Source organism: Peromyscus californicus, unplaced genomic scaffold (genome assembly GCF_007827085.1).
Source record: "Peromyscus californicus insignis strain IS unplaced genomic scaffold, ASM782708v3 Scaffold_11__1_contigs__length_118956290, whole genome shotgun sequence".
Classification (NCBI taxonomy): Eukaryota; Metazoa; Chordata; class Mammalia; order Rodentia; family Cricetidae; genus Peromyscus; species Peromyscus californicus.
In genome coordinates this window covers 96,672,151-96,694,524 of record NW_026294402.1, presented here as the reverse complement: position 1 = coordinate 96,694,524, position 22,374 = coordinate 96,672,151, and the positions used below count along the sequence as shown (strand labels likewise).

At 48.4% G+C, this 22,374-nt stretch overlaps 1 protein-coding gene across 2 annotated transcripts in view; it reads left to right on the top strand.

Annotated features, from left to right (window-relative positions):
* The window catches only part of Ephb1 (EPH receptor B1), a 448,378-nt gene that overhangs the window by 98,003 nt on the left and 328,001 nt on the right, over window positions 1–22,374 (top strand). The window lies entirely within an intron of this gene.

Sequence of the window (22,374 nt, the reverse complement as noted above, 5' to 3'; positions counted from 1 at the left end):
CCTCCCTCTGTGCTATCTCTTGGTGTGTAATTTGTTTGCAGTCAGGTTGTCTTTTTGATTTACTGGACCTCTTCTCTGCAGAATTATAATAAATGGATTGCTTTGCTGAGCCCTCGCTAGTTCAACACCATTTGCTCAGACTGGGTCAGGCCCCTTGCAAACAGAAGATGTGGGTAGCCTGCACAAAAGCACTTGCTCACGCACACCCTATCAGCCTCCTGCATCTCCCAGCCAAATATAATGAAAAATCTCATGTCATCCATCTGAGAACCAATTAAGTTATAAGAACGACACAGGAAGAGCTGGCCTCAGGACGGGCCACCTCCCCATAGTGCAGGCCTGGGGGCTGATGGTCTCAGGGGCGTAGAGATTGCCTTGATTACAGACTTAATTAGTTGTGTATGATTAGCGAGTGTCGACTACTGAAACCTGGTTTTCATTTGCATCCAGGATTCGAGGGAAGAGTCTAAATCTAGACTGTGTTAACTGCATGAACCAGTCTGTTTTTCAGCCCATTCTGCCTCAAACGCATCTTTGCACTGGGAAGAAAGTAGGAAAATGAGCCGGTGTGCCATAAGCACAACTGAAGAGCCACCTAAAGTGGCCTGAAAGGCCCTGCATGCTTGGTCTCCTCAGCGCAAGCCAAGACTCTCCCTCTCCTCATCCCTCTCAAGTACCTACCCTCAAAGCATCCCTCTTGTTGGGAAGTGTCAGGTCCCTGGGGTCATCTGGACTTTTAGGAACACACTTTGCCTCTTGTCTTCCTAATACCAGCTCCCTTTCCTACATCAGCCCTTTTCTACTTCTCTCTCCAGTCTCAGCCTTAAGACTGTTCTAGATGAAGTCCTCCCCTGTGTCTGTGTGTAGTGACAGCTCTCCCTGCCCACTTCATTCACATGCTCATGGACTTTCCTGTGACAGTGGGTGAATCTGGCCCTCTTTTGGCCAGTCTGTCCCTCCAGACTGTCAGATGAGTGAGGTGTGAACTCCTACCTACTAAATTCTGTCACAGAACCTTATAGAATAGCACACACCACGGACTAAGAAGGCAACTGAGTCCTTCTTCAGTTAGGTGTAGGGGGAGTATTCTTTCCTTTGCCTCCTCTCTCCCATCATTGATGCATGCCTCCCTCGATCCTGTAAGCACGATCTGTTCTTCCCTTCCTCTGCATTGCTGGTTAAGCAGGACGTGGGGTTTCTTCCCACCTGAGCAGGAGGTGTGAGAAAGGATGGGTTTCTTTCAGATTGTGATGTGGTTTCCTAGGCATCCAGTGCACTGAGTGAGGGGCTTCCTCCCGAAGTGCTTTGATACTCAGAGGATCCCCGTGTCTGCACTGCAGCATTCCACAAGCACAGCTTTGGAAAGAGGAGTTGGACCAGCCCTGAAGCTTTAGTATCTTGAGATTGCTATTTCTCTTTTGGGCCTCCCTCTCCTCATCTGAAGCCCCTTCTGATAATATGCTTTGAAGTTGCTGAAGCTGAAGAGCAGAGCCTGAAACTTCCTAGCTTAGAGATCTTCTGAAGGGTCATCTCCACCATGCCAGACTCCAGGAGAAGCAGCACTGCTGTGTGCATGTCTCTGATGCTCGCGTCCTTCAAAGTCCTGATTTCCCTCTCTAATGGCTGTTGATAATGCCTGGATTTGGGGTTGGTTCTTTCCCTGGGTTCTGACAAATGAGAAGCGTGTTCCGGGCAAACAATTGAGAGCTCTGTTTGGAGCATGGGCTCTGGTGTGGAATACCAGCTTTTGACTGGTCCCAAACTCTCCGCAGTAGGCTTTTCAACCCTCACTCCTTAGTCCAGTGTGTCGTGACTACCATAGTGACAGAGGGTGGGCTTGCCTCCGCATCTCACTGTGGTCACCTCTGATCTGCAGAGGAACAGTGAAGAGCTGGCTGCTTTTGTTCCTGGGAAATGTCTCCTTTTGATGGTTTTCTTCCCCCAGCTGGCATCTCTCTCTCTAGTTTCTCATTTTCTTTTCTTTCCTGGGAAGGAAGAATGGTGGCTATTACACTTGGACCTCATCTCTTCTTGTCTGAGTTCACTAAAGCTTCAGCATGTGAAGGTGGACGACAGTCTCCAGCCTCCAGCCTCTGCGGGGAAAGGGTTCTGTGCTCAGCCACATCTTCCCCTTTGATAACCCCTCCCAATCTCTTTTGGAGGCTTATAGTCTAAAGGCTGTTGGGAGGGGGAGCATTTTCATAGCCTTATAGCCCGTGCTCCTGTAAGCAACCCTAATAGTCCTCATTGGGTCATAACAAAGAAAAGCAGAAGAAGGACTCACTGGGAGGAAGGGGAGCAGCAGAAGCAGGAGGAAAAGAAGAGAGTAATAGGAAGTGAATATGATTAAATCCATTATGTACATATATGAAAATGTCACAGGGAGGCAGGAAGATGGCTCAGCCAGCGAGAAGAGCACTTTCTTTGCAAGCATAAGGTTCTTAGTTCAAATTAAATCTGGCCATGGTTGTGCATGCCTGTAACCCCAACACTGTAGGGAGCGGAGACAGGAGGATAGTGGGGGTCTGCTGGCTACCAGCCTAGCTCCAGGTTTAGTGAGAGACTCGTATCAAAGGAACAAGGTAGATTAGAGCAGGACATCCAATTTTCCCCTCTGGTCTCTGCGCGCAACTACAGGTGCATACGTGTGGTGCTCAGACATGTGTTCATCATATACCACCTCTCTCTCTCTCTCTCTCTCTCACACACACACACACACACACACACACACACAAATACACACATACAATTAAATAAATAAAATGTCATAATGAAACCTGTTTTTTTATAATGAATGTATAAACTATGTTATTGAAATGAAATTAATGCACAACTGGGTGTGATGGTGATACCTTTAATTCTAGCACTAGGGAGACAGAGGTAGGCAAATCTCTGTGAGTTCAAGGCCCAACTGGTCTACATAGCAAGTTCTACACAGTGCAACCCTGTCTTACAAAAACAAAACAAAACAAAAACCTCAGCAAAATAAATCTAAGTCTGTCAGCACCAGAGACAGCCTCCGCCCCCCCTCCCACCACCACCACTTGCTTTCTCCTTGTGCACTGGAGGTTAATGGCTACAGGCTCTTCCCAATTCAACTGACTGTGTTTCCTCTCCATTTCTTGGCTGGCTAGATGCCTGTGAGTGGAACATCTTGTCCAGGCACAGAGAATCTCAGAGTCCAGAGGCTCACAAGGGTGCTCAGCATAGAAGAGGGAGAAGAGCATGTGTCTGTCCCTCTGGCATCACTGGAGAGAGCCTAGCTTGGAGGAGAATACGCTCCAACTGTTACCAATGCATTTTTTTCCCACAAAGAAAATGAAAATACTCAGGCTTTGAAGTGGAAATTTTCCAGGCTTGGATGGAGCTGAAAGGTAAAATGTGGTGCTAGGACCTTTTGTGTGTAGATACAAGACCTGGAAACATGCACTTTCTCCATTAAACATGCTCAAAGATCTCTCCAGTACTCATGTAAGCAAGAGTGAATCCTCCATTTATATGTTCCAAGAGGAAAAGCCAAGAATGTTAAGCAGGTCAGCCCAAGTTTCTATTCAAGTTTAAATTGCCAGAGAAGGTGGGCTGATAATAGAGACGCATGCAAAGTGTCAGCACTTACAAGGGATGGGGAATTTGGTCCAATTCAAATCTAAATTGTAAAGAGCATGAGTCCCATCATAAGACTGCCCCACCTCCTGTAGTCATAAAATCCTATCCCCAGGGCTAGAGGGATAGCTCAGTGGTTAAGAGCACATATGCTTTTGCAAAGGACCTGAGTTCTGTTCCCAGGACCCATGTTAGGCAGTCCATAACCTCCTGGAACTCCAGCTCCAGGGGATCCAACACCTTCTCTGGTTTTTGGAGGTACATGTGCTCATGTGTGCTCATGTACCCCCCCACACACCTGTATACATATAAATATATATTATAATTTTTAAAAGGAAAATAAATTTAAAAAATATATATCCAAACATATACTGCTCTTGCCGATCATCTTTGCAGCTGACCAGAAAGTTGGCGCCTGTGGTAGGTATGGGGGACAGTTGAGGAGCAGGGATATTCTCTGACTCCACCAACACTTTTCTGGGTCTGATAGCAGAGGGTTGTAGCAGGGATCGCTGGGGAGATGGGAAGACACAAGCCTGTCAGTAGAGTAGCAGGTCAGGTCCTTCAGGATGCCAAGGAGAAGGGGGCATGCTAAGAGATGCCATCAACATGACGTTCCCCACTTGAACATCTCCGCTGGGGACCAAAAGCCCCTAGCTGTTCCCTCACTAACTTCAGCTCTGTAGAGTCCAAGACCAAGGAGAATCTTGTAGGAACGGCGGGACCTGGACCTGAAGACTACTGAGCGTACAGCTGGGCATTCAGATTGCTATCGCTGTGATCACAAAACCTGCAGTAGTTTCTAGCAAGTCTGCCCAAGTGGGCTTGCTCTCTCGCCTCCGGAACTGGTGAACAAAGTCTCTGGGGAATAGGAGATGGGGGTGGGTGGAGAGCTCCAGTCCATGAACAACCAAAGGGAAGACCTAAAGCTCAGTGGGCTGTCAGGAAACCATTGCATCATTCTGACAGAAGACCCCCAATCAGTGACGCTCCAGTGGGGGCGGAAATAGTGACAGTCCCAACAACTGTATATGCCCCATCATGAGAGCTGCTATTATTGATGGCACCATCTAGCGTCAGTGTGTTGGGATCCTCAGTTAGCCCAAAAGGAAGGCTCCGTGATTGTTCTGCATGCTAACCTAGTCCACCAACAGTGGGGACTAGTGAGGAGCCACAGATGGAAAGCAAGCTCAGCCATCAGAGGTATAGCCCAATTCCAAGTTCCTGAGCTGACCTCTGCAGGGTGCAGAGTGGAGCTAAGGGCCTGCAGCAGCATGGAGATCAGGTCATGTGTGGCATCCATATAGTCACCAGTACAGCTGTGCCCGAGTAGGAGCCTGAGGCTACCCGGGGTGATGGAAGAAAGCCATGGGTCCTTCGGTGAGACACCTGCACTTTAGAGAGTTGTCTTGTCTGTTTTGTTTTGTTTCCTTGAAGCGGGGTCACACAGGTCATTTGAGGTGAGCAGGATTTCCAGAGCTGGGAGGCTTTCTCTGAAGCTCATGCAGAGGTTGAAGTGGCATTTCCTGTGGGCAGCCACCCATGAGCACCCTGCCGTAAAGTAACCAGTCCCCAACATTTCTACCGTAGTGTTGATTGATGCCATGAACGAATGATAGATGAATGGTCACTTCTCTCTTTGGGGCCTTTGTTCCTCATCACAAACCCTCCTTCATCTTGGCTTGGACACCCTGGGACTGGCTACAAAGGGAAGGTGGAGGCTGATTTGGGGCACTGGTTCAAATCACTGTCTGCAGTCCCTCAAGAAGGAAGAACATTTTTCCGCTCGGGCAGCTGGAGCTGTCTGTCCATGCCATGATCAATGGAGGGTCTTCAAAGCCCCTTCCAGGGGAAGTTTCTTTTCTTAGTATCAGCCAAGACAGCATGGACTGGACAAGACAGCCAGAGCTGGACACTGTGCTTCCCACTAATCACTCACCCTCCCCGGAGTGTTCAGGGCTTAGGGACTCAGATGGATCCTATAAAGGCAAGTTACTGTTTCTCTTCTGCGTCTGGGATGGACTGGGGTGGAAGATTATTACAACTGGGTGGCTAACTGTGCCTAAGAGGGAGAGGAGTGACCAGATGTGGCCAGAATGGTTTGTGGTCCTGGCTAGTCACTTGTGGCCAGTCATTTAATTTTCAGCATTTCACCATTCCAGGCACTATCCTGGGAGTGGGCTTCGCGAACAAGCACATTTTCAGATGAGAAGAATCGCTTGATCACAAAAGCACCACGTGCTGATAGCAGCGCTGGGCTGGACTGTGTATATTTCCAGCTGGTCTCCACAGGTCCTTTTCTTACTGACCATGTCATCTAAAATCTGAGCCCCATGTAATGACAGGATTCAGCATCTCACTGTGCTTGGTGGTTGGCCAGCCCTGAATACCCTCCCTCCCTGGCAAGCAACTATAGAGTCTGCCCATGAGCAGGTGATGTGGGCCTCGTCACGATCTGTAGTCTGGAAGCAAGCTTGTGTTTTCTAGGCACCCATCTGTGAGAGGAGAGCGATGTCTGTGCGGGCTCCATTTGCTTATGGGGAAAACACGGCTGCTCGTGTGGAGACGCCCGCCCTCTTGTTTGTCAGTTTGTTTCCAAGAGGAAAAGTTCCAGGGCTTCTGAGGACATGAAGCCAGCCTCCAGGAGCCCAGAAACACCTTGATGTCCTCCTTGGTTGGGAGGAAGCTATGTGGTCCCAGCTGTGCCATGTGTGAGCATAGTGCTTGGGACTAGTGGGCACAGTCCTGGATGCTCCTGGCACCGGCAGCATGTGGGTAGGGAGTAGGTGGGAGACTCTGTACCAACAACATGATTTAGATAAGGCTGAGTGCCAACTCTGGGATGTCTAACCATTGAGGAAGACACTGTTGTTTACCACTGCAGCTTTCCTGATTTCTCTGTGTGCTAGTCTGTAGGACAGAGGAATTGAAGAGGGTTTCAAAACCTCCTCACACCATCAAAGGGGCTTACAGGGCACTTCCCGGTGTTAGAAGGAGGAATAAAATATCTTCAATTTGTGACACGTGAAGTTCCTCTTTGTCTTCCTCAGCCACTGGGGCCCAGGGATCATAGGATGTTTTTACAGTGTATTCTAGGCAGTGTGAGTCTGGTCCAACTGTGGCTAGCTTGCAATGCTCCTCCATCCCTGTCAATTTTTTCCAAGTTCTTTACTGGGCAGCATGTTCACCAGCTCTTGGTGCTTTGGATCATTTGCTGTTACTGTTCGCTCTATCTGGAAAGCCCTTCCGCATTTGACTGGCACGTGTATTAAATCCTAGTTAAGCTGCCCCATCTTTTCTCTCCTTCCCACAAGGTAAAATAAATATCTTTTGAAGGATGGCATTTGTTACACCTTAAGGATGATTTCGTCTCCTTTTTAAAAATTTAATTACATATATACATACATTTATCTATTTATTATATATTTTATGTATGTATGCATGCATGTATGTGGGCACACATGCTGTGATGAACATGTGGAGGTCAGAGGACAACTTGCATCCATCAGTTCTCTCATTCCACCTCGTGGACCCTGAGAATCAAACTCAGGTCATCAGGCTTGGCAGCAAGCCTCTTTGCTAGCTAAGACACCTACCTCACTGGCCCCTTTCCTGCTTTTAACCGCTCAGATCACACTCCTAGATGCAGACCTTTTTTGAGGAAATGGAGTCTCCAGGTGGGAGGCAGCAGAGGCTAATTCAGAGTCATGTCTATGCTTGCTGAGTTTTTGAGGTGATGGGAAGTTGAGGCAGGCTGCTGGGAGCAGAGATTTTCCTTGCACATCTTCAAATCCCCCACAGGGTCTAGCCCAGTGCTTACTAGCTGCTCAATGCTTATAAAGAGTTGAATAGAAATGATACCCTGGGGCGGACTTGGGGCCAGGAAGAAGCGGGATGAAAGTGGTGGTTGAGGGAGAAGTCCGTGGTGGTGGCATGTGGGTAGGGTGGTGTGAGAGATGGAGGTCCTGCCCATTGTGAATTAGACTCGGAGGTCTGAACAGGTTTGGCTTGGCTCATTTTCCCCACCAGGCTCTCACCTGCTAGATTGGCAGCCATCAGTGGCCTGTATGGTGATCACCTTGTTTTGCCACCTAAGCTACAGCCACTCGGGAGGAAGAAAGCGAGAAGAGAAAGGAGGAGGGCAAAGGTGGTACCCCGAGTAAAGGGAGCCGTGCTACAAACAGAACACTACAGTGAGCTAAGGCTGCTTGGGAAGCAGGGGCAGAGGCGGAGGCACAGAAGTGCTGTGGGAACTTGGGCAGGGCTCAGATTCTGTCTGTAAAGTGACACAGCCCTTGTTACTTCCTCTTAAGGGAACCCGGGAGATAGAGACACATTTAGCAGTAGCATCTGTCCCATACTGGTGGAGCAATCGGTGTCGCTGGTAACACTGACACCAGTGGAGATGCAGAGCGGGAGGGGAAGGAAGCATCCCACCCCTCCTTCCAGTCGCACAGGAAGCTTTCAGAAGCCTTTGTGTGAGAGACAGATTGGATCTGATTTTCATCTTAGGGAGCCTGGCGTGTTTGTAAGATGGAGAATGGCTTTGGAAGGTCCAAGGATAAGGGTGAGGCAGCAGGTAGAGGCTGGGGAAGGCATGGGTCAGGAGAGAGCAGAGTGCCAATGCCATGCGCACACAAACTGAAGGATGGACTAGGGCGAGCCAGAGAAGGATCAGAGAGAAGAGATGACAGAGAGCCCAATAGAGGGGAGCCTGGAGTCCACGGGGGTACATAGGGTTTGGGAGGCTAGCATGAGGATGGTGCTACTCATGGAGGCAGGACGAATCTCCGCCTCCAGGACCCCAAACCAGGCCTGAGCTCCAATACCTACATCCCTACATCCTTATGTATCTAGTGAATATATGCATGTAAATGTTATAATATACCCTGTGCATTTCCATATGTGCAGTAAAACAAAATTAAAAATCAGATAAAGATGAAATAAACAATATTTTAAAGTATCTTGCTATGATTAAAATGGCTTCTTAATTTCATTAGCTGGCATGGCGAGGCAAAATACATGCTTAGGGAGCGGCTCCTCATTAACGACAGTGGATGTATACCCATATTTCAAATAATCTTCTTGATTATTTGATATTTTTTTTTTTGCCAATTTCCTGTCAGATGCGATTAGGTTCTCCTGGCTTTAGTTCTTCGTGCAGCTGATGATGAGCTATTACCCGGGGCAGGGCAAGTGTCAGCAGTCTCGGGCTTGTGGCTTTTACTTGTGATATTTAAGTCATTCAACTTGTGCCACTTTTGTGGGAGTCTCTGAAAGTTGTTTATGCCATTAAAAGTGTGTGTGTGTGTGTGTGGGGGGGGGTTGTTGATGAAGCTTGAATCCAGAGACCATGCAGACCAGGCAGTAGCTCCGCTGAGCTGCCTCCTTGTTAAGGTAAAGGCCAGCCAGTGGCAGCCACTCACAGTGGGGGGCCAGGGCCCACACCTCCCCAGCCCCTTTAAGCTCTGTTCTAAGAGCTCACACATGCTCTTCAGTCTCTGTAGGCTTCCCTATGTCACTCTGACAGTGAACCTCTTTAGGTCATCCTGTCACTGTTTATCAGGCGGCCCTCACAGGCTTCTCTCAGGGCACCTTGTTCACAATCCAAGGTGAGAGAACAGGGTCCGTTTGTATATTCAGTACTTTCGGTACTACTAACGTTTAATTTTTTGTGCTTCCATATTTTTGATGAAGTAAGAAGATGTAGGGGAGCTGGCAAGATGGCTCAGTGATTAAGAGTGCTTGCTGCTTTTACTGGTGTTCAGTTCCCATCACCTACATAGGGTGGCTCACAAACCTCTGTGACTCCGGATTCAGGGGATCTGACACTCACTTCTGGCCTCTGTGGACACCTATATGTGCATACACACACATGTCCACATAAATAAATATTAAAATATCAATCTTAAAAAAAAGAAGTATCAACAGGAATGTAGGCATTCCACAGAGAGCTTTGGCCAGAACCAAGCCAGAGTTAACAAAATGCATTGTGTGTGTATGTGTGGGTGGGGGTGCTAAGATGGGCTTTGAGAAGCTGCCAGGATCCTGCACTCTAGAGTCCTCTGCAATTCAGGGTGTGTGTGTGTGTGTGTGTGTGTGTGTGTGTGTGTGTGTGTGTGTGTGTGCAAGGGCAAGGGACAGGGTAGAGTTGACATTCACCCTGGAGAACTCTCCGGCATCCTCATATAGAAGACCAAGCTTGCCCCAATACGTGGGCTATGATGACGTGCACAGCACACATGGGCCCATTTAGCCGCGTCCTAAGTTATCAAAGACGAGGTAGCCTGGGGTGGTAAGGGGACGGTTCAGTTGGAAAAGCTCTTGCAGCTGAGTTTGATCCCAGCACCTATGCAAAAGCTGAATGTGACTGCTGTGTTTGGAATCTTAGGCCTGGGAGTCAGAAGCCCTGGGGTTTGTCGGCCAGCTAAGTCTAGCTCAATTGCTGAGCCCAGGTTCAGTGAGAGATCCTGTCTTAAATGTGTATATGTATATAAAATTGATTTATGCAATGTGGGATGGTAATGCCCCCCTACCAGCCAAGGAGCCATAGACTATCTACCAAGTACCCTAGTGATAGTCACAGGAAACCTTCCTTTGAATTGTTGGTCAGGGCTTTCAACAGACCATGCAAACGATAGAGGTTATTGGCATTGTGTTGGTTACCCACCCTTAGACTCAAAGGTAAGACCCTATTGCTGAAGATACCACACATGTTAGACACAAGACTTGGAGGAATGAGCTGAAACTGACCTGGAAGGCATCTTCCTGAGGTCTAATTTTCATAATATATAATGGTGCTGTGCAAGCTGCCAAGGAGGAAGAAAAGCAATCAGTAGTCCTCCCAGCTGTTAAGCCCATGACAACAATGACTAGCTTAGCAAGAAGATATCTCCAAGGGTACAATAGTGGCACTTATAACTTGGGTGTCACTAACAGCTTTATGGTTGGACTTTAGGCCAAGGCACTAAGAAGGAACTCATGCCAGGTACTGTGAACCTAGCCAACTACCCATGGCTTGAGAGGTTGTAGATGTTAGAGCGAAGGCTACTACTGCCATTTCCCTGAATCAGCCTATGTTCTAACCATATTCCTAACACCTATTCTTATACCCACAGATGTGCAGCACTCACCCTTCATTAAAGAAACTTCTTTTTGTGGCACATGGAAGTCCCTGTAGAGATACACAATTGGTCAAAATGCAGAGAATAAGCGGCAGGGAGGTGTCCAGCCCGAATTAATACATTTACAACCCAGCCCCTGAACTCAAGGCCCTGGAAACATTGTGGAACAGGGACTAGAAAGATGGTAAGAGCCAGAGGATCAGGATGCCTGTTACACAGTAGTGTCTTCCAGACATGATGGGGGTGATGGTTCCGTCAAATCTCAACTGTATAGCTGGTTAACCAACACCTACGTAATGACCAGTTTACATCCCAGTCTAGATGGAGGAAATTTCACAAGACCCCATCCCTAGATGAAGAACACAGGCGGGCTGCTGAGGGAAGGAGAATCACTTTTCTCCAGGGGCAATCACCCTGACTGGTTTGTCAGTTGCAGGTGGTCAGCCCTGAACACAGGTACACACAAGCAACACTTAAATGGACTCAGGAGATTGTAGATATATGTAGCAATAATAATCATGGAAGGAGAGGTCGTGAATCTGAGAGGGAATTGGGGATAAGGAGGAGTTGAAATAGGAGAGGAAGAGGTAGAAATGGTGTAAACACAGTGTATTTACATATGAAATTCTCAAAAAACAAAAAAGTTATAAAAAATAAGGTAAGGAGGAAGAGAGGAAAACACCAGACATTGATCTGTGGCTTCCACATGCACACATGTCCATTTACATACACCTGCACATGTGTATACACACACACACACACACACACACACACACACACACACACACACACGTACACATACACACACACACACACACACACACACACATGAATTAGCATGGGAACATTCCCACCCTTTGCAACCAACAACCTCTTGAAAGGTCCTGGGCTTCGAGTCCTCTTCCATCCAGCTGCGTTTGTGTTCTGTGGTGCCCTGCAGAGATGGGAATCAAATAATAAATGAAGCAGGTAGAGTTGGAAGGAAAGAGGCTTACGGAATTCCTGAAAGTTGCTCAATGCTTTAATCTGATTATTATTCTGTTGCTGCTAAGCCCAGGTCCCAAACTCCTAGGAAACTGATGGGCACTCTTCTAACTCATGGGCTGAGCAGTTTCCTGGCGAGCCCCCTGTGGCAGACTCTGCCTGGGAAGGGAAAGGCTGAGGAGGCTTGTAGGCCTAATTGGTTGTTGCTTTAGTGGTTTTGACTGAACATGTGGAGGCAATGCAATCCGCTGTTTCTGAACACAGTAGCAGTTTTCACAAGAGGGATGGCTCTGGTCCTTTGTACCATCCAGCTCTACAAGGATGTTGGCTTTGGGTGGGCAAAAGGGCAGTGCCCTTGACACATTGGGAGCCCATTCCAGGCAGTGCTTTCCTCCTCTGAGGGATCATTTTCTTTTGGAAACTGGATTCTGCCCTCTGATTATCGCAACTCATGGTCTGTTTGGTTTTTCTCCATTTAACTCCCACACTCATTTTGCGCATGAATGAGTACAATGAAACCAGTTTAATTTGCTGTTAATTCCCTGTTTAAAATATTCTCTTCTGTTTAAGGGACATAGCCCCTTTCATCTCACTGAGGCAGCTTGTGAAAGAGAGCAGCTGCTACCACAGCACCGGTAGTGGGGGCTGCTGTGGGCGGGGGTCAGCCTGGGCCAGTGCTGCTGTGGCCCACAGGATGGGAGGGGTGTGGCAGGTGAACTCCAGGGTGATAGGAGGAAGGTCTGCAGTTATTGGGCCTTTGTATCTGCTGAGCTAGGGCTGGACGGCTCTGAATGGGGGTAAGTTTCTGAGTGAGAGCTATTCTACCAGGACATTGGTGCAGAGGCTTTGCAGACAAACCAAAGACAGGGTCTTACAATTCCAAGTAAGTGTGAATGAGGATGTGAATTCTGCAGCTGACCACAGAGTTCAGGAAGAAATCCGAGTGTGATTTAGGAAAAAACGGCTTTTAAGGTTGTTTCAAAACATCTAAATATAGTGTTTATACAATTTGTTCAAGGTCCTCTAGTGGAAAAGGTCTGGTTTTGGCAAATATGTTCTTGTTTGGGTCAGTCTTGCCTAGTTCTTTATCTTCTCTATTTTAATCCCCTGCCTTTGGGGGAATGTAGCCCTTCCCCTAGGTGGTGGAGTGCCAGGTCCCAGGCAGGGCTGCATCTTGAGAGACAAATGATCTCTTTGGAAAGAGAATCTGAAAAATAGAAACAGTGGGCATGTCCCCAGTCCAGCATAGTTTACCACAGCCCCTCAGGCTGCAAGGAGATGGCAGCTGGGTGGGTGGTACTGAGCCTTTAGAAGGGCCTGCCTCCCTTCAATGGCTGCATCGGCCTCCCTCAGTTAGTGTAAGGGCCTCTTTTTCTTATCGAAGTTGCAGGTGGAGAAAGGTTGGCAGCCATCAGTGCATCAGTCTTTGTTAACGTTTCTGCTTGAGCTGTAAGGAGTACTGGATGAAGGGGCCCCAGGAGACATCACAAAGCGGACACCTCATGCCTGTGAGTGCACAGCCCCTCAGCTGCCCGGCTGATCATGGATTCTGCCCACTGCAACCACCGCTTGCCTCGCTTCCACACTCGGCCGCTGGCCATATTACTAGACGACAAGATTCATCCATCAGTCAGACACATCTGTAGAGAATACCTGTTGGATAAAGGTGTGTGCATAGGCATGGAGGTCCGGAAGGCCAATGAGATGGGCAGATCAAAGGCAGCAGGTGCTCAAGTGGCTTCATGGGTGATTGAGTGGCCGGAGGACACATCAAGTGCTTCTTTCCTAGCCATCTTTTAAGCAACATGGGAACAAGTCAGAATGGCCCACGGCTGGCTTCTGGGTCCTAACAGCACATAGCAGCCTGGCCCTGCTGTGAGCACACTCAATGCTGTCTGAAGCCTCACCCTTTCTTTGGCAGCCAGCACATTTGCCTGGTGGAAGCTCTTGAAGATTATTCTTGTTCCCACATCTCAGCTCCCATGTCCCACTGCTCTCTGAAGAATTGTGCATTAAGACACTGCTTTACCTGTGTTAATGAGCTCTTATCTAATGGGATCACACAAATGATATTCTCTTAAACACATTCCTTTCCCATTTCTACAGATCACTGTTTGGGAGACATGTCTTCAAGCCTCCCATCCTTCCTTCCCCCCACCCCCAAGTCCTTTGTATAATTTAGGGAATGCCTTAGCTTTCTTGCAAGAAGCATTCTGTGTCCACCCCAGGCTTTCCTATTCTGTTCTTCTCCTAAGGGTCCTGGTGGGCTGTGCTAGTTAGCTCCAAAAAGTGAAGTCTAAGGTGATGAAGGACTTTCTCAGGGCATATAGAAACCCTGGGGTTATAATTTTCCCAGAACCTTGACACTGAAGCCAGCTAGACTTACTCCTCACTGAACTTCCTCAGTCCACTGCCCTGGTGCTTCTAAAATCAGGGCCTTCCATGCCAAGCCAGCAAACACCATAGCCTTCAGAACCAGTCAGTGGCTTAGATGTCTGCCTGCCTGTCCCTGAGTGCCTTGTCATAATCAGTTACCTCAGCAACTGTGGCTTTCTAGACACTGAACAAATCGTGAATAGTCATGGTTGGCTTGGGGGTGGTGAATGCAGTGATTGACCTGTGACCACAGTGAGGATGTGTTGTTCCTGCTGTAAGACCTCTCAAGAGATGCCATTAAAAAATTACCACAGACCTAGGAGCTTAAAACAATTCAATTTTGTTGTTTTGCTATTCTGGAGGTCAAACGTACAAAATGGAGGCATTGGCAGAATGGGCTCTTTTTGGAGGCTTCTGGGAGAATCTATTCCACGCCTCTTGCTGAGCTGTCCTTGGCACCTGGCAGTTGGCATTCCTTGGTTGGCAGATGTGTGACTCTAATTCCTGGTGTATTTGTTATTTTGTTGTTGTTGTTGCTGTGACAAAACAGCCAAGAAAAAGCAATTTAAAAAGGAAGGGTTGGGGGCTGGAGAGATGGCTCAGTGGTTAGGAGCACTGGCTGTTTTCCCAGAAGCTTGAGTTCAATTCTCAGTATCTACATGGCAGCTCACAACTGTCTGTAACTCACGTCCAAGGGGATCCAGTGCCCTCTTAGCATCTGCGTGAGCATTACACACACATGGTGCACAGACATATGTGCAGGCAAAACACCCATACATGTAAAAAGCAAAATGGATAAGATCTAAAAGATTTTTTTTTTTAAAAGAAAAGGAGGAGTTTGTTGTGAGCACTATTTGAGAGCGAAGCCCGTCATGGCAGAGAAGCCACTGTGGTAGTCAGGCTGTAGAGAGTGATCTGTGGTGGCGATCGGTTTGTGCTCCCCTTTTCATTCAGTCTGCTATCCTGTACCACTGATGTTGCTACCCTCATTCGGGGTAGGTCTTCCTTCTCCAGTGAAACCTTTCTGGAAAACCCTCATGGACACACTCAGAGTTGTGTTTCCATGGTGACTCTAAGTATAACCAAGTTGACAATGACTATTAACCATCACCCCTGCCCTTGTCCACCCATGTCTTCCCCTCTGTATCAAACCTTTCTCTCCAGGTACTAAATGTTGGGCCCACCTGAATCTTAAGATTATCTCTCAAGATCATTAATAATATCTCAAGACCCTATTTCTGAATAAAGTCACACTCTTGGAAGTATCTTTTTTCCCCCCCTTTGGTCTTTCAAGACAGATTTTCTGTGTAACCTTGGCTTTTCTTGAATTCACTCTATAGACTAGGCTAGCCGCAGACTCACAGGGATCCACCTGTCTCCACCTCTGTAGTGCTGGGATTAAAGGTATGAACCACCATCACCTGGCCATGAAACTGTCCTTTTGAAGGCACAATTCAGCCCATTTCACTGGCTCTTGCTCCCCATCACTGGAGTTCTAATTGTAGTCTCACTTGGAAGTTCTGACCGTCTACCTCCTAACTGCCTTCAATCTTGGTCATGACCTTAGTGTGTGCTGATGACTCGGTCTTGGTTTTTGTTTTCATCTCTAGCTGTTTTCTAAGCTTTCTCTATCCACTAATTCCCAGCACTGAAGGAACTGGGGACTTAGCTCCCCTTTACGGTGACCAGTTTTGCTGTAGTCGTTTCTCCTCAGTGACCTTCAGAACTGCACCCTCCAGTCAGGGCCTTGGCACTTCCCCGTGACTCCCGGGCAGTCCTTGACCTCTTTCGACTGTGCATCTTGTCATCTGCTTCCCCTGCTGAAGCCGGCTTTGCCCATTTGCTGCTACGCTCCTCGGCCACCTGGTTTTGCTATGTTGCTTTTTCTCTCCACAGATCTCCTTCATCATGCCTCTGATTGGTGGTTCCCATCACATCAGAGCCCGGGCTCCCAGCCCTTCTGAGCTCTCCCACGGTGATGCATTTCCATTGATGTGTCAAGTCTACAGACCCCCAGCTGATACCCACGCTAATTACACACATTCCTCTGCAAGTTCATTAGTGGCAAATGAGGCTTGTATTTGGTGTGTTTCTCTTGTTGTCCTTTATACCCGTTAGGAAGGACTCAAACTCCTTTTGAACTGAGCTGAAATCAGTTAGCCCAAGAGGACAACATTATAGGCCAAAATTAGGCCAGTCGTCTTCTGTGGGCACACTTTGCTCAGATAGCTTGTGAATATGAAATTTATTTAATTCTGTTTTTATTCTTTGAGTATCCCTAGGGTCCTGGTTGGGGATTTTCTGGAGGTCACAGAGACTTCTGTGGAAGCTTATAGGTACGATGATAGCTGTAAGGGTATTGGATTATTGTACAACAAAATAATGAATTAGTTCATCAAAAATTACAAGAAAAAATGAAATATCATCAATCATATTCTTTCAGCACATTTATCCAAGCCTCAGCCACAGGCTGTCCTGTGTACCAGCTGTGACAACAGTAACAGAGTTCAGTTAGTTAAAGGGGAGATGCTATGATTCACAAAGCCCGAGATATAAAGTTTGTCAGCCACCAGTGTAGACAGTATAAGTGTGATTCATAGCACCCAGTGGGTCAATGGTAGAGTGAGGCCACGTGTGTGTGTATGTGTGTGTGTTCCTGACCTGATGGACTCCTCTAGAACCATGCCACTTCAAACCAACATGGCAGCACTAGCAGTCTAGACAAGTCCCCATTCAATAAATAACATTCTGTCCAGGTCATATGGTGGCATCTGCAGCAGTAAGGCCACTGATTATCTCCTAGCAATCATCTGAAGATGTGCTAATGCTTGTACAGGCATTGTGAACTCTAAGGGCTAGACAGGAGCTTTTTCAAAAAAGCATGTCTTAATTTTATTTAACCACATAAAGATAATGGACAGCGTTGGCAAACAGCACAGAGATGGAGTGAAGTAAAAATCTTTTCCCCAAGTGTCTCAGGCCCTCTTCACAGAACCTTGGGAAGCACATATGTTGTATCCATGTTTCAGATGAGAAGCCTGGGGTTCAGGGAGGTTGTGTGGGCAGTCCAGGATCACAGAACCAACATGAGAGCTTGTGTTTATTGCATCCAGCCCTAGAGCTGGGTCTCAGTTGAACCATGGCTGGCTAAGCATGCTTCTAAAAGAGGCAGGTGTGTGTGTGTGTGTGTGTGTGTGTGTGTGTGTGTGTGTGTGTGTGTGTGTTTTTCCTCTGCTGGTACATAACGCTTTTTATCATTTTTTTCTAAAGGAAGGCCAGGCAGGCAGAAGGTGCTTGGTGAAGCATAAAGAAAGCATAACTCAGTTGTTGCTGGCAATTTCGAGATGTAACACCAAGCTTTGTGTGTTGGAGAGTGAAGGGGCATATTGTTTTGTTGAGGTTTGAACTTAACTCACAAGCACCTGCCACAGGGTGGGATCGTGGGGGGCGGGCGGGGACAACACAGACACAGACACACACACACACACACACACACACACACACACACACACACACACAGTTACTTTGCTGTTTTCTGCTTTGTCGTGATTGCATGACAGTGTATACAGCAGAGCAACTCTCTGGAAGAATGGGGCAGGCTAGCCCTTCCCTCCCAGGAATGCCTGCTGGTACTGCTGATAGAAATTAAAAAAAGAAGAGACCAGACATTTTACAAGAAAAGGGAGGGCTTGTGTGTCTTCCTCAATTTAAAAAGTCATGGGAATCCCAGGACGTGTCCACGGTAGACATCACCAGTAGACTGGACCAGGAGAGTGAGGTCTAATTGAACAAGCCTCTTCCTCATCTGCATGGTACCCTCCAGACTGCTAGAATGTGGCCTGTCTTTCCAAGCTTCTGACATGGTACTGTCCTTAAACCTTGGTACAGGGCTAGCAGCCAACAGCTTTCCAAGTATATAGTGGGAGTGCTAGTGGCTGAGCTGCTGTGGCCAGGTGGGGGTCCCCTTCTTTGATCTCTTAACTCCATGTCTGACTTAGTTACCCACTGACAGACCCTTGTCTAGGTCCAGTGCCTGGACTTAGAAAGCCTGTGCTGCAGTGAGCTGCAAGTCTCCTCCTCCTGTCAGAAAACTTGTTCTGTAAGACCCTTAGTGTGGGACCTTCTGTATGTAGAGTCATGGTTTTGGCCATGATGGCTCTACCACCACCAGTGAATATACAGGGTGGGTTTTTCCAAGCCTCTGTTGCTTCACTCTGCATCTCCCAGGACTCTGGCTGACGGAGGGGTTGCCTCTTTCTGTTGGCTGTCTTGGGCTTCGTGCCCAGGGCTCCAGCCTAGCTGCCTAGAGGCCCCATGGCTCTGTAGGATCCCACGCAGGCAGCCTGACAGGAAGGGGATTTGTTCCCTATGCCTGTCACTCTGAGCTGCTCAGAGGGCAATGGGGCTTTTGTGAGCTCTGAAGTGAACCCACTGGCCCATTGTCTGGCCCAGCTTTCCACAGACCGCCCCCAGTACGGTGAGGATAGGGGTGGGGCTGGGAAAGGCCGGATGTATTCCTGGCCAGGCCTGAAAACACCATTCATTCCAGAAGCACCCTGTTAAGCAGCAACAGCAGAATAAAGAGGGAGAGAGAGAAGAGAGGAAGGAGTGGGAAACGAGGAGGAGGAGGGAGAGGGAGGGGGAGAGAAGAGGGGCAGGGTAAGATAATGGGACCAACAGAATGGAGAGGGCAGATCTGTGGGGGCTTCCAGGTCTTGTGGACCAGTTCTGAGAATGCATCTTTCACCTAGAGAGTGGTACACACAGTGAGATTCACGAGGGAAACACAGGGAGATGAAGAGCATCATGCCATGGGGATGGATCCCTTGGTAGTTACTGTGGCCCTGGGATCCAACAACAAAAGTGACATCAGCCCTCCTCCAGCTTCTGGGACCATGACTGCCATTCTAATGCCCAGGGCATCCTGGTTGTGATACAGGATTTGTTCAGCCCCTAGTTGCAAGTCACCGCAAGAGTGCTGTAGCTAGTGCCCAGCAGGCTCTGGGCTGGGACTTCACCTGACCCTCCTATCCCCCACCGGGGGATACACCTGGTGTTCCCAGCTAGACTAGAACAAGAAGATAAGAGGACTCTGTGGCCTGCCTGTGCCCAGCTATGGAAATCTATAGGACATCCTAAGGCCAGGGAGGGTGTTTTGCCTGGACCTTTAAATTCCATCTGGGAACATTTCTTTTTGTGCAAAAGTGAGCACTGTGAGAGATTTGTGAGGCTCATGGGGAGGACATTTATGGCACTGTGATCATTTGGGAGCTCAGGAAATGCTGGATGCCAGGAGCAAGTCAATGACATCAATCAGGAAACAAACACAAGTCTTCTCAGGCCTTTTTTTCTGCCGAGATCTCAGTGATAATAGAGAGGCTTTGCGAGTATGATTGACAGGAAGGACTAGACATACTTTCCATGACAAGGAGGGCTGGATTGGCCAAAGGTCCTTCCTGAGGATGGGAGCACTGTAGACTCAGAAAGGGCAGTTGTAACCCCCCCCCCCCCCCCCCCCCCGGGAACTCATGAGCCCTAGGATTGCATAGCAAGCCAGAACTGTAATCTCATAGCCCAAGCTGGGCCACACTCGGTTGGTTTCTCTCATGGATCTGCTGATAGTAGTTCATTGATCCCATCACCTCCCCTCAAACTCCCATACTGATGACAGTGGTCATGTGGTTTGTACAAAGAACAGGGCTAGAACTTAGATAGGTCATTACAAGCCATTCATAACTAACCCCAGGCCCCAGGGAACTGTGAGAAGCAGCAGAGGGATAGGCACCTGCAGTGAACAGCAAGACTATCGAGAGCTGGAATGGGATGTCTTAGTAGCTTGAGACACATAGAGACCGCCTTGAAGAATGATGGTCTTCTGAAACCCTGGGACTTTTGAGCCCATGGGTGTGGATCCTGCATCAGGGACCTATTGTCAGACTGGTTATTATTGGATGGTACAGGGCTGTGAAGGTGTACAGGGCCGGTGGGGTGCTTACAGACCCTGACATCATTGTCTCCAAGTCTTTCTGCATCCCAAGCCAGAGACCACACAGAGTGTGACACAGGGCACAGCAAACTCAGAGCTGGAGTGGTGTGGGTTACATCTCCAGGGCAGAGACGGCCAAGGCTGGGTGTTTAGGCAGGCTTCCCAGAGGAAGGGAGGAGCAATGTCTTGGCCTTAGAAGGATGTGTTGGGCCAGCCTGGGAGTCTGAAGGTGCGGGGCTGAGGCTTTGAAGTTGAGGGGGACAGTTGAAGCAGGTCACAAGCACTGTCATTAAGGAGAGCTGTGCTGTGCTGTAAAAGTGGTGGTGAGGCAGTTTTGGTAATGGTCAACACCAAGGGAGCATCAAGGGCCAGTGCCAGCCACCTGGCAGGAGCTGCACTAATTCTGAGGGCTCCTGGGATCTCCATAGTGGTGCTGTGGACTGTCTTTCTGTATTCTGTGACTATGTGTTGGTTGCTATGATGGGTTGATAAATAAAGCTGCATTGGCGTATGGCAGGGCAGGATGGAGCCAGGCAGGAAAATCCAAGAGAGATAGTGAGAGAAGAAAGGAGAGTGGGGCAGACACTGCTAGCCACCGCCAGGAGAAGCAAGATGTAAAAGTACTGGTAAGCCACAAGCCATGTGGCAAAGTATAGATTCATAGAAATGGGTTAATTTAAGATGTAAGAGCTAGCTAGTGAGAAGCCTGAGCCATTAGGCTGTATAGTTTGAAAAGAATATAAATCTCTGTGTGTTTATTCGGGACCAAGTGGCTGCAGGATGCAGGTAGGAGAGATTCTTCCCGACTGCAGGGCCCGGGCAGAACTGGAGAAACCTTCTGGCTACACAGTGGAGTGTGGGATGTGTCCAGCCTGTGTTTCCTCTGGCTGGATGCCATTCAGCTACTACATTCACAACAGCCCAGCTCAAGGCTCCCTCTGCCGTTATTGCTGCTGCTAGTGTGAACAGGGGCTCTGGGGTGAAGCCCTGAGCCAGTACCATCTGAGAACCACTGAACCACAGATCACTCAGGATGGAGAACCCTGGAGGGCCTGGCAGGGAGAGGCAGACAGCAGCAGTGTGTTGCTGCTGATTAACAAGCCCAGTCCACCATCCATCGCTGGCCTTCATTAGGGCCTCGGAGAGTCATTTTGCATGGGCATGTGGACTCTCCTCCCTGCCTTTCTCTGAGGTGATGGATGCCCACTGGGTGACTGCATCCTGTGCAGAGTGGGAGCTCTTCCCTTACTGTACACAGGAGGAGCAGGAGCAGTGAGCTGATTATGCATGGTCCTTCAGCACAAACTCATGGTTCTGTCAGGGTGGCTAGGGTAAACAGATTTCATCTCCCTTAGACTCATGGGACCGGAAGACTGGGAAATACCAGGCTCCTACATTTTCATGGATCTTTGGCACTCCTCACAAAACTGTCAGTAGGTAAACAAACAGCAGTAGGCTTTTGGCCAGGTCTGCACAGTCGGCTTGCTGGACAGTCATCCAAATGATATTCCCTGGCCTTGAATCCCTGGGGTTCTCTTTCCTCATTCTACCCAGGGTGACTAGATTGGGCAAAGGGTTATGACCTGTGGTAACTTGAGTAAGGGGGGATCTGGGAAGAAGCTTGGCTTCTAGGACTGTGTGTGGATGTATAACCAGGCTTCTGAGACCTACCATGTCTGTACCTATTGACATCTTATGGCCAATTTGGCTTCTGGATGCAGATATTTGATGCTATAAAGCCCTAAAGACCCATCATGGAGTTCTCTGGCTGTGACATCAGATATTTCAGATATTAGAAAGATGGACCTGAACTTGAGAGGGTGTCGAGTCATCTTAGAGAAGAGAATACAGAGAAGAAATTGGAAAGGGAGCTAAGATAGAAAGAAAAAAGGGCCTCAGGACCATGGCCCTTTGGGATATTTATGCTCCCAACAGCTACCTTCCATTTTCTTTTCTCGCATTTGCTCTGGCGTTCGTTGTAGGAGAGAAGCTATCAATTCTTAGATTTGCAGGGCTGTGTCTCTTTCATCAACAAATCTCCTGGAGGTGGGAAGTTATGCTCTGGGTGGGCAGGCCACAGGAGGGAGATCCAGGCACCTTTAGTGGAGGGGAGTGCCAGGATGAATGCAGGCCCTGCCTGGGCATGGAAGGCTGTGTAGAGTCCTGGGTTTCAGGCTTTCAAGAGAGCAGTCTTCTGTACTGGGATTCCACCTAATGCCAGATAAGAATACTCCTGGATTGATTTCCTTGTGAGAATGGTATTGATTGCCTCAAGCTGCAGGAAGATTGGCAGCTTGTATC